Source organism: Oryzias latipes, chromosome 22, assembly GCF_053564925.1.
Source record: "Oryzias latipes strain Hd-rR chromosome 22, Olatipes_Hd-rR_3.1".
NCBI lineage: Eukaryota > Metazoa > Chordata > Actinopteri > Beloniformes > Adrianichthyidae > Oryzias > Oryzias latipes.
In genome coordinates, this window is record NC_136258.1 from 22,631,820 (window position 1) to 22,647,178 (window position 15,359).

At 40.9% G+C, this 15,359-nt stretch overlaps 1 long non-coding RNA gene across 1 annotated transcript in view; it reads left to right on the top strand.

Annotated features, from left to right (window-relative positions):
- The first annotated feature begins 1,841 nt into the window (after nt 1-1,841).
- Nucleotides 1,842-15,359, top strand: part of LOC144989007 (uncharacterized) — a 40,221-nt gene continuing 26,703 nt past the window's right edge. The window contains exon 1 of the long non-coding RNA XR_013653135.1: nt 1,842-2,455. This is a non-coding gene — a long non-coding RNA (uncharacterized LOC144989007). The remainder of the gene's footprint in view (nt 2,456-15,359) is intronic.

The window sequence follows — 15,359 nt, forward strand, 5'->3', positions numbered from 1 at the left end:
TTGCAGGCCTGTTGCTTCTCTTGCAAAACATTGAGTGCGTTGAAATACTCCAGTTGGATCCAAGGACAACAGAAAACACGACTACTTCGCCTCAATGTGATCCATCGTGATGCACACTAGCTTAGCAGCCTCCGCTCCCGACTCCAGCGCCGTCCTCTCCGACCCAGAAAACGGCTCGCTCGCTTCCAGCTCACCCGCCTTTCCTCGACTCAGAAGCCAAGATCCTCCTCCCAACTCTCCGTTCAAAATTCTTCGTTTGTGTCCCGGTTTTTGTCCCTTCGAAAACGCAGACTTCTCTCCTGCAGATCTGGAGGGAAAAATCCTTCGCCGTCCACCTTCTTGAACTTTCCCCTTTTCAGCAGCGTTTCTTGTTTGGGAATTTTATACACAGATACACTTTCAGTAGATGTATTGCTACATCCAGCTGCCACACAACGACTTGGCATGTTGATGATTAACAGATTTAAACACGAGAGAAACGAAGACTACCGGTTTTGTTTACATGCTGTCCGAAGCGGAACTGCGAAAATCAACGCCTTTCATGACGTCACAGGTCATATCGGGTTCACTTCCAGCCTGCGCTCTAGCGGCAGATCCAAATCTCTGATTCCTTCGAAAGATGTCTATTATTCATATGCTTCGGATTTTTTTCGACGCGAACTATTGGTATCAATAGAATCAGCGTTTAAAGGGCTTTTTTATTTGACAAAGTTGTTCAAAGCATGGCATCCACACTTTAAACATCCAAGATCCTGAGATTTTAGCCTTAAGCTGGCGAACGTTGGGCAACTGTTGCTTTCTGCCCCTCCTGGTGGTGTTTTATCTATGATTTGACTGTATTTAAACCCTAAAAACACATGATCTTTATGTGCTCACTTCCTATTGTTTTCTACAAAAACTAATGCTTTGTCAACCCGTATTTGTTAAGAGCAAAAGCTCTAAGCTGTAGTTAAAGGAAAAGGGATCAAAACACATTCACCACACATCCACTCTCAAGACAACAACACACTCTCGCAACATCTTGCGAAACAAACACAAGCATGTAAACATACAGCAGTATCCAAGAGTCTCCAAGATAAGCCCCTGCAGATGGATGGCAGTGAAGGGTTGCTTCTTTCTGCTGTAAGGATGTAGCGCAAGATGTAAACAAACCAACAACCTGCCAAAACATGAGTGTGCACACACACAACTTTCCAACCATAACATGACACATGACGCTGAGGATTTGTAGCAGAAAGTTTTTCCCAGAGTTTTCAACTGACTGTGTTATCCAGAAAATCCTCTGCAACAACTATTCAAAACTTTTACGATTCAACGCCTATAATAAACATAATTAGAAAAAATGCTTGATAAGGTCTATAGATACACAAATACAGATGCTAATTTTTCCCAACCCAAGACCAGACTGATGCAGATCAGTGGCAAAAAGTCTTTTTAGGAAACCTCTTCATGGATTTCTTTTCACCTTTTTGAAAGTAATAATTGTTAATTGATAATTCATTTTGCAATTTGATTATGCACTTTGAAAATGCATTTTGCAATTTAGAATTCAATATGAAAACTTACTATTCATTCTTACATTTTTTAAATCAATTATATTTTAATGTTAATGTTTTCATGTGTTTTTGGTACCATAATTTAAATAAAAGCGCATTTTGTTGATTTTGGTCATGCATTTTGGAAGTGCATTTTCCAATTTACAATTGAATGTTAAATTGTCAATTGGGAATTGAATATTACTAAAAATTATCGGTAAAAAAACCCCTTCCATTTCTTAAATGTATCCAAACACACTTCAAAGAGGCATCATTTGAGGTATGACAACAGCCATTGCACGGCTGGGAAATAAGGAGAAATGAATGCAACACTGTCACATACATTGTGCACATGGAGCCCTAAAAGTCTCTAACAGTATCTCATCTCTAGTTTTTATGCTTCAACATATGTGTAACTGAGCTATGGGAAAAGAGAAATGATATAACAATGTTTGCCCCTTAAGTAAATTTAGGCTCACAGGGACCGCCATCATGGCATTCATATCCATATTAAACTTTTGATGTCCACTGAGTTTTACAGATTTAAAAGTTTCTTTTTTGGGGTATGTTTTTAAAGATACTTTAGGCAAAAGAGACAAACGTTAGCTTTGTACAGAGAAAAGAAGAGTGTAGATGACAGGATTGTGCCACTTAATTTGTTTTTTCCATCTTGCTCTTGATTATGTTCTGCTTTGAGGAGTTTCCCTGTCAGAAACTACAGGTGCCAATCATTCACAGCTGTCTTGATTTCAGTTAATTGTCCATGGTTTTTAGATTTTTCTTTGTTAGGTCATGTGCTTTGTCACTTTTTTGTTTCTCCTCGGTTTGTCATGTCCAAATTTATCAATCTAGTGTTTGAGTTTCTCCCACCAAGCTGGTCTCCTGCATTTTGGGTCCTACACCACCAGTTCCTGACAGTGGTAAGACTATATATAATTATAATTATAAATAATACCTTTCTGCGTCATTCAATTAGTTTAGTGCAGGACTGCAATGTAAGGATCTTGAAGGGGTTTTCGTTTGTAAAGCTACTTTCATGTGAACACCACTTTATTAAAGCCCCACTCAAATAAAAATTGTGTTTTTGGTGTTTTTAACAGGTTCATGTGGCATATTTTTTCTCATGATGGAGGCCATATTTTAAAATAAATGGCTGAAAATTGCAATCGCATTGGGAAAAAAAGAGTTGTTGGAGAAAGCATGTAGCAGTGACGTACTGTAGGTGCTAAAGTCAGCGGTCAAACGCTCCCTACTCCGTTTTCCTCTTCCGAGCTGGGCTGTGGATCATAACTGTGCGGCTGGATAGCTCCAATATTGCTTGCCATTTTTGTTGCATCAATAGGTGTAAGGTAGGGGGTCTGAGGTGCTGTAAACTAGCAGGAGAGCGTGCAAACCTATGGATGATGGAAAATAAAGGCAGGCTTATTCCACACTAACAGTCCCGCCCACAACAAATTTCGGTAACACTTTATATTAAGATTCCTTAACAATCTTTGTTAACACATTAACAAGCATTATAAATGAATTTATAGGGTGTTAGTAAGACATTCATTAGTACAATAAGTCTAATTAGGTTTATTAAATTACTTAGTTAACACATTTACAAGCATTATTATTAGGATGTTTTCAAGATGCTAATGATGCATTTACTGATATTATAGGTGCCTAGCAAATTTGTCGGTGTTAATAAGCTTAGTAAGATTTATTAACAACCTTTGTTAACAAATTAAGAAGTATTATTATTGTTTGGGGTTCTAGTAAGATATTTATTAGCATTATAGATGTCTCACACAAGCCTAAGTGTTCATAAGCTTAATAAGTTTTATTCACTAATTTAACAAATTAATAGGCTTTATTAATGTGACAGATGCTAGTAAGATATTTATTAGCATTATAGATGTCTTGCAAATACCTGAAAGTGTAAATAAGATTTATAAACATCTAAAGTCAGAACATTGTCTTCTGAATCCATATTACTAAACTGCTTATAAGCTTTACAAATGTATTAATTAACTTTGTTAATAGTTAATTAATTGTTTTGCAGCACCTCATCTAAAGTGTGGATGTTTTTTAGCACAAACAACCACAAAGCATAAAGATTGTAAAAAGAACTTTATGACATTAAAACAGACTAAACATACACAAATCGTTCTGTAAAAGATATATAATAATTTAATTCAGACAAATAATTTTTTTTAAAAAAAAGATATATACTGGTGTTGGATGACTAGCATCATAGCTAATAAGGATAAAGTATTAGCATCTATCCTGAGTGAAACATTCATTGCAAATCCCATCACCAGGAGACAATTCTCTGCATTCAATGCCAACTGCATTCAACCACTGTTGCCTTGCTTCAAAGTCCACAAGAAAGACATGCTAAAGCTAACACGCTAACGACCGACCGGTACAGAATCAAAGATGGGCGGGGCTTTTTTCGTCACCTGTGTGAAAGCAAAGTCTAAGAGGCCATTCAATTGGCTGAAAGTGAGCAACCCTGTTTTGCTGATGAGTTTGATTGACAGATTCATTAACCAATGGTGATATTAGTTTTAGGGTAGCGTGTTAGCTTTAGCATGGCTCCTGTAGGTTTATTGTCTTCGTTCTTCAAAAATTAATGGCTTGTGCAACTTTCTTGTGGACTTTGAAGCAAGGCAACAGTGGTTGAATGCTGTTGGCATTGAATGCAGAGAATTGTCTCCTGGTGATGGGATTTGCAATGAATGTTTTACTCAGGATAGATGCTAATACTTTATCCTTATTAGCTATGATGCTAGAGTCATCCAACACCAGTATATGTTTTTTTTTTTTTTTTTTAATTTGTCTGAATTAAATTATTATATATCTTTTACAGAACGATTTGTGTATGTTTAGTCTGTTTTAATGTCATAAAGTTCTTTTTACAATCTTTATGCTTTGTGGTTGTTTGTGCTAAAAAACATCCACACTTAGATGAGGTGCTGCAAAACAATTAATTAACTATTAACAAAGTTAATTAATACATTTGTAAAGCTTATAAGCAGTTTAGTAATATGGATTCAGAAGACAATGTTCTGACTTTAGATGTTTATAAATCTTATTTACACTTTCAGGTATTTGCAAGACATCTGTAATGCTAATAAATATCTTACTAGCATCTGACACATTAATAAAGCCTATTAATTTGTTAAGTTAGTTAATAAAACTTATTAAGCCTATGAACACTTAGGCTTTTGTCAGGCATCTATAATGCTAATAAATATCTTACTAGAACCCCAAACAATAATAATACTTCTTAATTTGTTAACAAAGGTTGTTAATAAATCTTATTAAGCTTGTTAACACTGACACATTTGTTAGGCACCTATAATATCAGTAAATGCATCATTAGCATCTTGAAAACATCCTGATAATAATGCTTGTAAATGTGTTAACTAAGTAATTTAATAAACCTTATTAGACTTATTGTACTAATAAATGTCTTACTAACACCCTATAAATTCATTTATAATGCTTGTTAATGTGTTAACAAAGCTTGTTAAGGAATCTTAATATAAAGTGTTACCCAAATTTCTTATGACCTCCTGCAGAAACTATTTCCTAGAAAACAACATTAGATCAAGAGATGACATTTTTATGGCTCCCATAATGATTTTTATTAATCCCTTCCCCCCTGGTTGGTGGGGAGAATGTTTCATTTCACATAACAGTATCACTGGTAATTCATGAAGCAGTTCCTTGTCTTGCTCTGTTTATGTGGGTGATATGATGTAATGGTGGACGCAGCGGAAGCTGTTGTCATATTGGTTGCCTTTAATCTTTTCCGAGATTACAAACACGTTTGATTACATGTACCAGCACTGAAGAATAATGACTGCAGTGATGTAAAAACCAGGTTGATACAGAAGTCAATTCATCTTCCCCATGGTATTAATTGTGGTTGAGTGTTGGTGTGTTCCTGCATGTGCTGGAAGAACTTTTTTTTTTTCTTTTTCTCAAAACATACAGAGGAATGCACAAAATCATAGACCCGGTGGTCTCGTTTACTATACATCATCGTCCCTAACACTTTTCAGACTGCTGATTCTTTGAACTAAAGACGGTTCACTGGAAAGGTTCCTGCCTCCCGTTTGGGATGCAAAGATAAAACCACAAAATCACAGCACAGTATGGTGTAACATCGTGGGGCACTCGCAGGAAAGTCTGACAGATGTCGGAACTTTTTTTTTTTTAAGCAAGTGTTCGTTCAGGCATGTCTTACAATATTCTGTTGCTGTAGTGAAATATTACATAACTAAATTAGCATTTTCTTCCACAAATTTGGTGACTAATGTTTATCAGGTGAGAAAATGAGTGTGGATTAGTTTCATAAGAGGAGGAACTGATTTTCTAGCTGCCTGTCGTTGGAGTCTCTACAGACTAATTAAGTGCCTTAGTAATTACATCACGGTCATGAGAGAAAGGGGAGTGGAGGTGGGCGGAAGGTCTGGGAGTAATATTGCTGTTTACAAAGTTGCAGTCATACATCTTCGTTTTGTATGTACGCTGTGTCATACGCGTGTCTGTGTGTGTGGTCGGCGAACATTAGTTTCCTCCTCACCCTACTCGTAAATACAGTGAGTGCTCTGACAATTAAGCACCTGAGGCAACATTACTCCCTTTTCTCCCCCGACGGGATTGAGATATTGAGACGAAGACTGAGAGAAATCGGAAAAGGAATGAAAAAAGGCAGAATAGAGGAAGTGGAGGCCGCCTCCCTCTTTGAAACTGTGCATAGAGACATATAAGAAGCAAAAACGGGGTGCAGATAATTCACAGTTGTAGGTGATTTGGGAGGCCGGATTTTAAATAATTTCCAAATAGTAGGCAGAATAATTTGATCAAAAATTCAGCTTGGCGTTTTAGTAGATGTCTTGTTTTTTCAAATTTGTAAAAAAGCAAATTTCACTTTAAACATCTGATTATGTTTTAGTCATGCAGCATAGGATAAAGATTGAATTTTATAAACCATTGCATCTTCTTCTGCCAGGAACCAGCAGTGTAGGACCCAAAATGGGAGAAAGCTGAAGACCTGACAATGACAATCTGAAAACCAGATACTTAAATACACTGAGGATATTAGGAGAAATTCAAACACCTGTTGATTATCATCAACGTTAACCTGGTGTGACTGACAGGAGGACAACGGAAATAAAGAACATGGTCAAAACTTAACTAACAAGCTCTAATCCAGAAGGACAATACCATATTGGGCACGCAACCGAAATCGTGCTCCTGCCAGACCTTTGCACCGCACCCGCGGCTCAAATCGCACTGCTAGACCTCAGATTGTGTCTGTACCATCAACTTAACATGGAAACTGGCCATCTCTGCCAAATGGCTTTCGGTGAGTACGCAGTTTAACAGTAACCCGTAATCCTAAATTTAACCCTTCCTCTGGGTCTATGCGGCCAAAACTTTTGTAGGAAGCCACAGCCAGTGATACTTGCTGGTACAATGTAGCCTAAAATATGATGTAATTCAAAGATTTTTTAGGGGCTTATCAAATACCTTTTTCGTGTGTAATTTTATTAAAGAGCAGGGTCTGGTACACACATTAGTTTTGCCATTTTGCACATTGTTCAGAAACTGTTGATTTGGAACCAAAAATGTCACTTTTTTTTCCTGTATCGCTCAAGATAAACAGTTGAGAATAGAGATTGTCAGTTGGTGTCGTGTGTGCACCCCTCTTATGTCAAGCTTTTTAGTCATACAACACGCTGCTTGCAGAAAAAGGGGGGATCAAGAGGGGGGATACTCGGCTCAGCACCAACGGCCACGCCCATGTATAGGAGATTTTGGAAACAGGCTTCATATAGACGTGAAAGATGGCTTTTTAACATTTGACATTCAGGTTGTGGGATTTTGATTAAAAATCTCATAATCGTAATCAAAACACCACTGGGAACGTTTTATGAAAATACTGTAAATTGTCATAGGGAGACTTTGAAACTTTAATTGCAAATGTGGCCTAACCTAATAATAATTTGCCAATTTAGTATCTTCTTTTGGTTGAGCTTTTGAGGAGTCTTCTAGAGAAATGGGACCATTCTCGAGAAAAAAGACTTGAAGTAAGATAAAACAGGTCAGTTTCCTCAAACACTACACGGCCATTTTTCAAAGTCTAAAGACTAATGGAAATGTTCTTTCCTTTTTTTAGAAAGCATGACGGCTGGCTTGTGCTTGATCTTTCAGAGCCAAGTCCAGTTCCAAAAAAGATTTAACCCAACAGACCATGAGATGTCTATAAATAAATAAATAAATGAATGTCAATTACCTGTCCATGATTTGACCACGATGAAAACATGTTTATTTGCATAGTGTACGTTGCTAACAATTCCAGCGTCACATTCTTACCCATGATGTCAAGTCCCCTGCAAGGAGGTTGACAATAAACATGCACCAAAATGACATTGCATTCTCTCTTGACAGCTGCTCTCAGTTGTTTATGTGTAGCCTGTAAATAAAAGCTCACATGGCGGTCTCCAAGTTTCCAATCCCTATCAAAGCCTGACCCCTATGAATGAACTCTATTCCCAGACTGCTCTGAATCCTCTGGGATGAGTGCTGGCCTTGGTGGCTGCCCCCTGGCCTCTTTCCTCAGGCCCATGTATTGCCTTTAGCAGCTATAATCCTTGGGGAACCATGTTAAGCAACCCCACCACCACCAGCAGCACCCCCCTGTGTCTCTGGCTCTCTCACCACCAGGAAACGGGGGGGCTTCACTTGCACCTCTCGACTGCAACATTTGACAGCTAATATTTTTCTGCCAAATCCGCATCTGTAATCCGCACTTCCATGTAGGGATCTCGTTACGACCTGTCTTGAGAAGGCCAGCTGTTCAAACAGGGTGATTAATTAAAGGAATTCTGTTTGTAAAACAATCCGAGACCTCTCTATCCTGCCGTCCTCCATCTTGCACTCTTTCTCTTCATCATCACTCATTCCCCTTCCCTTCTCACTGTGGTACTTTCCCCTTAGTCTCCCAGTCCAGCTCTGGCCTACTGCAGCAAGTGTTCGTTCTAATTCAGACCACAGAGTTTGCAATCTCCTTGCATTAAGTCGGATTCTCCCTGAGGCACTGCACATTAGCAGGACAAACATCTAAAATAAAACTGCTTTGACTCGCGTGTGTTTGCATGTCTGTCTTTGATGGTGGTTTTGAATTGGGGGGGAGTAGATTTCTCCAGGGGACAGAAGAGGTTTCCAGGGAGGTTGTTTTTTTATTGCTCCACTCTTTGAGGTCTCTTGTTGCCAATTTACGAGCTGGACACTTAGCTGCTCTGCTCCCTCCCTTTCCATCTCTCAATCTTACTTGTTTCCGTGAGTTGTGCAGGTGCTTGCTATTCATCACAGCAGATGGATTCTTCAACTCCCATCACGGCGCACCACATGCTGACCCTGCTCATTCAGACCGGCATGCGGTGGCGGAGAGAAGGGTTATGTGAGCTATGAGGATCAGCAAGGCAGCACAGTCACAAGGTCACTTTCTCCAAATGCATACATGTTACTTTGCACATCTGTTAGACTGCAGGATCCCTGGAACATATAAACCTCGGGTTACAGTGCTTACAGAAACTACACAGCAGAAGTTCTGAATTTCTGAGCCACTGCCCTCTCTGGCAAGTCTTTTCAACAATAATTGAATATCCTGGATAACAGTAAGCTGTGCTGAAATACAGAACGCTGACTAGTTAAAGATCCACGCTAATGAAAATTATGTTTTGGGTGTTTTTAACATGTTCTTCAAATCAAATCTAACTTTGTTTGTCGACCACTATTCTGCCAACAAGAGTAGCTTGAAGCGCTTCACATAAAAACATTTCCCAAATTTAAAAACCAAAAACCAAGACAAAAAAGAAAAATTATAAAACATAATTGTAGCACTTTTCTTATAATGGAGGGAATGTGAAAAGAAAACTTAAGCTTAAAATTGCATTTCTTTATTCAAATTGTTATGAATCAGAAGTGGACAAAAAATCTAAAAGATTGTTTTTGTCTAAATAACAAATTAAATTGGGGGCCACAGGTTCCCTGTTCTTTCATTCTGAACCATCCGCTTGTCTTCATTTTCCTCGTCCAAGCTGGTATCTGGCTTAATGGCTGGATAGCTCCAATATTGCTCGCCATCTTTGTTGTACTGCTATTGCAGTCAAGGATGTATACAGCTATGTTATAGGTGATGGTAAGGGGGACAGGGTTGCTCCGCGACATTGGTCTCACCCACAACTCGGATACATTTCTAATGAACTCCTGCCACTTTACAGACATTGTTCTAGAAAATGACACATTTTTTCTGATTTTGCCTAAAAAACATAATCAAGATTTAAAAATAGATCAAAAGATTACATTCAATTTTGTATTCATAGCCCAATATTCCAACAACAGTAATCTCAACGGGCTTCAAACCAGTAGCTTGTGTAGTAGACATGAATCATAAAGAGCATTAAGTCATACAATTCAATAAGTAATGGTTAAATTTAACTGACTAAACTAAACTGGGCATCCCTGCCGTTAGACACTCCTTGGTAAGGGGGACAGTCTACCAGCTGTCCCCAACTTACCCCTTTCCTCATATAACTGAGGGGGTGGGGGGTCTAGCCTGCGATGCGCCTTGGGGGGGGGGGGGGGGGGGGCTACTTGGCAGTGGCCCCCCTCCTATGGATGCCGTATGGAGTGGGCCCCCTCTCTTTCGGTTTTATTTGCACCTTAGACATGTAGGGTCTTTGGTAGGGGGGGTGCTTGGACATCACTGCAAGCAAGCAGCAGATGTCCTCCTGGCACCCTACCCGCCAATTTTAACCGCACCTTAGACATTTAGGGCCCCTTGGTGGGGAGGGTGAGGGGACATCACTTTGAGTAATCAGGAGATGTCCCCTTAGTGCCCTACTCGCCAATTTTAACTGCACCCCCCTTAGTACACACACCCCTCCCCCTTCAATATATACATTCCAACATAAACACACACACATGCACACACACACCCTCTCAAACACACATACACGCACACACATTTTGCAAGGAAGGTGGGACCTGGGTCCATCTGTCCCCTACCCCTTCCCTGGTGGGGGGTGCGGGCCCCTTGGCGATGGCGGCCGTGTCCCTTGGGTGCCGGCTCCCTGGGCCCGGCGGTGCTCTCTCCGCACGGTGGGGGGGTTCACATTACACCTGAGCCGGGGGTGTTCGTGTCCCTGGGGGGTGGGTCCTGGTCCTTGCCCCTGAGCGCTGGGCCCCGCCAAACTTCCAACATGGCCGAGCCTGGTCGGGCCATATTTATAACACCCCTTGTGGGCCACCCTTTTTTCCCCGGGGTTCCCCCCTACTGGGCGGGGGCGGCGGGCCCCTGCCTTGCTCCTCCCTGGACCAACCGTGGGCCGGGTGGGTGACTGCCTGGAGTGCGGAGCGGGTCTCCCTTGGGGGGTCCTGGCTCGTACCTGGGGTTGGGGCGGGGGGATGCCCGGAACTCCTGGGTGGTGGTGGGGTGCTCGTCTGGGGCTGTGGGCGTCCTTCTCCGGTGGGGCCCTGCGTTGGGCTCTTCCGGCGCGGCGGGGGGCTGCTTTCCTGGCTGGGCTGGGGCGGCGCTCTCTTTCCCTCCGCGCTTCCCTGCTCTCTGGCTCTGGGGGCCTCGCGGCGGTCCTGCTGGCCCTGGCCTGGGTGGCGGTCTTGGTCGCCCGGGGGGCGGTTGTTCCCTGCCTGTTCCCGTGTGGCGTTGGGGGAATTCCGGCTGCCGCTGCTGCTGCGGCGGGGGTCTGGGTGTGGGGGTGGCTGGGCGCTCCTCCTCCTTCTTTTCACATTCCACCATCCATTTTAGAAGAACATAAACACTCACCTGAGCACAGGTGTTAGCTCACCTTTGTACTTATAGTTTGCATGATTGAATGAATGAAAGATTTCACACTAGTTGGTTTAAAGGCATAGGTATGCGTTCGTGAACACTATCCGTTTTGTGTACATGTTGACATGTGAACATTTTTTGCAGCTAGCAGGTGTGTTGATAATATTTGAGTGTGTGTGAACAGGCCCCGCCCTTTTTGTACTACATTTGAACTGTACCGTAATGATAAACAACCAGTAAACCTGTCTGCACTATGCTGCTTCATGGTCTTACCCCCCCCCCCCCTTTCACTATCCCCCCCCCCCCTCTGACATCCCTCCCTCTTCTTCCCTTCTTTCCTTTTCCGTCCGGTCCAACACCAAAGATTTTCAATCATGGTTGAAATGAATAAAGTTTGGCCTCAATTACAAAAGGGGTTTGTTCAGTCACACCTTTGGTTTGTCTGAAGATTAATAACCCCTCTTGTTAAAGTAAAATATGTCCAACACAAGAGGCCCTCAGCTCTCATCTGCCTGCCTAGCTGTTGGACAGGACAAGTTAAACAAAAAAAAAAAAAAAAAAGACACTCCTTGGTAAGGTAAAACTCACAAAAATAAAAAGATTCCGGGAAAAAAAAGAAGAAACTTCGGGGTGCCCACATGAATGAGGGATCCTCCCCAAGATGGACAGGCAATGTTACCAGAACTATTAGAGAGAAATGGCTTATCTAACGCTACAACTACATGTTTACATAGGCCAGCAGATGGGCTTCATCCAGATGGGTTGGGGGGGCGGCTGGGAGCGCGAGATGGGCCAGAGGTAGGGTCCATGATTATAGGAGCAGGAGCAGAGACGAGCTAAGATGATTGGAGTGGTTTTCTAACTAGAAACAGTTTTCACAACTGAACTTTTAGAAATGTTACATCTCATGAGTTAACAAGTGGCTTGTTTGGGTGTCACAACTATTTCCCTAGTACAAATTTTTGACTGTCACTGTTTTGGCTGCCATCATTGGCTGCAAACATACCGGTAACAAAGATATGGATTTAGTGTTTAAAAAAGCTTGCCATGAACCACTGGTGGTCGCGCTGTCACTTATTCTGGACCATGAGACAGGCTGAAGAAATATATTGAATTTCACATAATTTTGCCAAGAATCGTGCCAGACTATGGAGCTGAAATGTTGTCCGTCAGCCCACAAAGAAGGGGTGGAAACGTGGAGAGGTTTACTCATGCTCTTTTCTTCAAAATTGTATTTTAAACGGGTTCAAATTCAAATCAAGCAAGGTCAGTAAATTCAATAAATGGGTTGCACTTCTTCACAAGCTTCTTTGAATAATTTAGAACAACTCGTTTATCACTTCCCCAAGTCCAATCCTACAATCCAACATGCCAAAATGATGAGAAAAATTCAGATGTATGGCTTTATAACAGGAATTGCTACTTTAGCAAAAGACTTTGGAAAGCTCCAACAGTCATTTCAGTAAAACACAGACAGCTTTTTTCCCCAGTATTTTTGATTGGTATGATAATTTCAGTGACATTCTTTACACATTTCATGACGATTAAAAAAGAAAAGACAAAGTTCAAGAAGAGATTTTTTATTAAAACTAGACCTTTCAATCATTTAAGATTCTTAATTCTGTTTAATACAATAGTTAATGCATATTAATCCCAGATTTAGCTGTCTGTTGTTGTAAATAACAATTCTAAAGTTTTCAATTTGCAAGAACATAAGGGCATTGTTCACCCATTTTTTCCATTCCCCCTTAATTGTGTTCACTGCAAACACACTTTTTCGTCTGCTCTACGATGATTGAAAAGGTTTTTAAGCCTGCAGTCCATTTTTTAATACTTTTACAAAAGGAGTAAAAACAAGCTAAGCTGCAGGTTAAAGAGATCTTAACATGGAGGCATGAATCTGAGATTATATAAAAAAAAATAAAAAAACTGAAGACAAATTTTGCAACTTTATCCAAAAAAGTTTGTATTTGTGTGCTGGGCTGCAGGAAAGCTTTTTTTTTTATTGCAATTTCATTGTTTTAGAAAAGGATTTATTGAGGTGTTCATGAGTCTGATTAGATAATTGCTGTGTTTTCTGAAAAAGCTGTTTAAGTTGTTTATTTTTCCCACAACTAATTTTAAAACACAGTTAACAGCTTTGTATGAAAACGTCATTAATTCTTTAACACCGGAGTTGTAGCCTTTTGCGCGTATTTTTTGCATCTTTGCTAACTTATTCATTAGAGCCACTAGATGGTTCAGATGGTCAAGGACTGGCACATAGAAAATCAGGGCTCAATACCCAGGGGGTACGATGGGTTTCACCCAGCGTGGGTGCAGAGCAAGTTACGCTACTGTCAACTATGAAGCCACAAGGGGGCCCAAGTCTGTGTCTCCCTGTGCCGGTCCCCAGCCTGGATAAAACACAGGATTGTGTCAGGAAGGGCATCCTGAGTAGAAATCTCTGCTGATTTACTGTGGCAACCCCTGAAGGGAGATGCTGAGAAGTGAACAACATCCAACTTTTTCACAAGTATCATTGAAACAACATCCTTTTTGAGAAGATAAGCTCAGATACATTTGAATACTAGTAAATTAAAATCCTGCCAAGAAAAACTCCATTACTTCTAACATAATGAGAACTGGTAAAAAACATCAGACACAAAGAGACTCCCACAATGCACTTCTCCCAATGGTAGTCCACAGTGGGTGGAGTCGACACAACAGTGATTTCATAATACATTTGTCTGGTTAATTCTATTCCAGTCCATTCAAATTGTTTATGTGAAGCCCGTCCGTGGTGTAAAAGTGTTGGGGACATCTGGGCTAGAGCTTTTACAAAAAAAAAAAAAAAGAAAAGAAATGTACCAGAGCAACATAAGGGGGACAAAATAAAATAAAATTAGCTCCATGGAAAGTCTAACCGGCTTTAGGGACACTGAGTTTACAAAAACATCCATCCACTCTGTTCTCAGCTGTAGCCTGTCCACAAATCTGAACAGATGTTTCATCACAAGAAGTCATAAAAGCTATTGGACCAAAACTTATTGCACACACGACCTTACACATGGCTCACAGTTAGTTTTTTCTCCAAAGAGCCAACAGGGAGTTTATGAAACTATTTCTATTAGGAACAGGGGTTTTGTATGACTAACATTTGTTGTGAAAACAGACGTGGTGAAAGAATTAAGGAAAGGTTAGGAGAAGGGGCCATGCTACCTGGGTTCTGAATTGGTCAGTCTTTAAGGATTGGTTTCCTCCGTTCATCAGCCTGAAATTCTGTGCCTGACTGAGTCAATAATCCAAACAAAATGTACTTGGGGTCCTGGTTTGTTGATGATATACAAAAAATATTTTATTTGCCAAAATAAAACACAAATTTTCTTTTATCTTAGCCATCGCTGCAGCTAAAGGGATAAATCTTGACACCAAGCAGAGTTTAATACCTTGAGGTTAAATCTAAAGTGGAATTACATGGCTGCGTTGTGGCTTACAGCAACCCCAACTCGTCCACATCATTGGATTCCAAACCTCTGAGATTCCAGGGAGGTATTGGGTGACTCTGACCGGAAATCCCCTCTCTGTGACCGCTTGCGTTTGTTTTTCTTTTAGCTGAGCTCCGAGATGGGTGGCATTGTGGTTCTAGGTCTCAGTCATTCTCGGTCTCCCACTTCCAGATGCCCAGAATGGAATCGTTAGAGCTGCCTTCATGCCCGGCTGGCATCGTGTGGATAAGGTCCAGATTCTAACATGCTATGCTCCTTGCATCTACACCGCCCCCTTCTCCCTTTCCTCAGTCCCTCCTTCCCATCTTTTCCATCTGGACCATGTGCCAAGTCTGTGGCACCAAAAAAGAAGGCTCATCAAAGCTGTGGGTAGAAACTTCCTGCTTAATTACATGCATATATTTACAATTTTAGCAAATTAGTGATCTCACACCTTTTCTCTACTGGCTGCCAGATTGTTTTCCGCAGAAGTGAGCCAAGGGC